The sequence below is a fragment of the Cebus imitator genome, unplaced genomic scaffold (genome assembly GCF_001604975.1).
Source record: "Cebus imitator isolate Cc_AM_T3 unplaced genomic scaffold, Cebus_imitator-1.0 Scaffold725, whole genome shotgun sequence".
Lineage (NCBI taxonomy): Eukaryota > Metazoa > Chordata > Mammalia > Primates > Cebidae > Cebus > Cebus imitator.
Window position 1 is genome coordinate 533,367 of NW_016108040.1, and position 2,287 is coordinate 535,653.

Consider the following 2,287-nt stretch of genomic DNA (forward strand, 5'->3'; position numbering starts at 1 on the left):
AACCCAAATTCCCATTGATGATAGACTGGACAGGGAAAATGTGGCACATATGCACAATAGAATATTATGCAGCCATCAAAAATGATGAGTTCGTGTCCTTTGTAGGGACATGGATGAACCTGGAAACCATTATTCTCAGCAAACTGACATAAGAACAGAAAATCAAACACCGTATTTTCTCACTCATAGGCAGGTGTTGAACAATGAGAGCACATGGACACAGGGAAGGGAGCATCACACACTGGGCTCTGTTAGAGGGAAATAGGGGAGGGATAGCAGGCGGTGGAGAGTTGAGGAGAGATAGCATGGGGAGAAATGCCAGATATAGGTGAAGGGGAGGAAGGCAGCAAATCATGCTGCCATGTGTGTATCTATGCAACAATCTTGCATGTTCTTCATATGTACCCCAAAACCTAAAATGCAATTAAAAGTAAATTTAAAAAAAGAAGTCTTTTATTTTGCCTGTTTTGTTATATTAAGCACATCAACATAAAGTATCTGGAAACCATATCTTAGTTTTATCAAAGATGCTTAAGTATAACATGTGATAAAAGAAGAAATAACCTATTAACTCATACATAAAACACATTTTACTTCTTTCTACCTTGTGACGTTGTTGCCACACTAAGTTGATTCATAGTGGGCATAATTGCTATAAAAATTTGAAACAATATATCCATTGTCACAATAATGATTGGATGTTATTGCCAAATACTAAAGACAATAATGCTTGAAAAATGCTAATTCCATTGTTCTCCATAGGGAGTTCTTAAATATTCACACATAATTAAAGGGGAGATGTTTTGAAAGCTCAATCATATTCTCTACAGGAAAACATTTAAAACATTTTTAGTGAACAACTAAGACCAGGCCATTGTATATACTGTTCTCTGTTATATTTATGTGTCTATTTTACATGATAAAGTTTTTTGATCCCACAGTGAACATAAAAGACCCAAATATCTCTGCTTGTATTCACATACGCTGTACTCCTCACCTCTACTGTGTTCCCTTTACTTCCTTAACAATTCTGGAACTACTATGCATACCCAACTCTCACTATCCATGTGGCTTTTTGTGATTTTTGTCTCTCTCCTTCATCAGCCTAGCAACTATAACCACTTTTTGCTTCCTATGTTTAGTAGTGACTTTTAGTCCAAATTGACATAAACATAGCTGGATGAGAAAATATACATTTGTTTGTTTGTTTGAGATGGAGTCTCACTCTGTCACCAGGCTGGAATGCAGTGGTGAGATCTTGGCTCACTGCGATCTCCACTGGGTTCAAGCAATTCTCCTGCCTGAACTTCCCAAGTAGCTGGGACTACAGGCGCATGCCACCAGGCTCAGCTAATTTTTGTATTTTTATTAGAAAAGGAGTTTAATCATGTTGACCAGGATGGTCTCGATCTCTTGACTTCATGATCTGCCTGCCACTGCCTCCCAAAGTGCTAGGATTACAGGCGCGAGCCACTGTGCCCGGCCCATACACTTTGAAGTTAAATAGGTATGAGGTCAGCTCATGACTTTACTATTTAATAGATTTTGAGAAAGCTTTAACTTTTCTAAACAGCAGCTTTTTTTTTTCCTGAGAGCAAAGCTTTGTTTTTTTAATACTCAATCTAAAACACTCTCCATGATGCCTTTAGCGAAGGTCAGCTCCTTTTCACTTTTCCAATCGGTATGTTCAATTCCAAATCCTAGGCTGATCACACATTCACTTGCCTTGTTTTCATTGCTGTTGTCATTATTGCTAGCAATCTTTTAGCTATTGCCCACGGAAGCATCATGGGAAGCATGATTCTCGAACCAAAAGTCTTCTCTCTGACCTTCAGTAATGCTTTTATTGATTTCTACATGTCAGCTGCCACATTCCAGTAATTTCCTACTACCTACAAGTTCCAAATGCTATATTTACCTTTACTCTTTGGAGATTAGCCTGTGTTGTACTTTACTGAGAATTAAGAGACCACTTGATAGAAACTCTTATAACTTATTGCCTTTATACTTAAAAAATCTGTGTTCATCCATATTAGTCTACACAAAAATGATATTCTTTCTGCCATCTTAATAGTGTGTATACATGTGTGCATGCCTATGCAGATGTGTGTGGGAGGTGTGTTGTGTGTTGTGTGTGTGTGTGTGTGTGTGTGTGTGGCTGTGGCTTTGTGCTGTTCCACTTCTGAAAATAGCCTTACCTTACCTCTTATTTGCACTTAATAATTGCCTAATTTACAGCTTCAAGAAACTGGGATTTTTATCTAATTTTTAATATTTCTATGTTCCT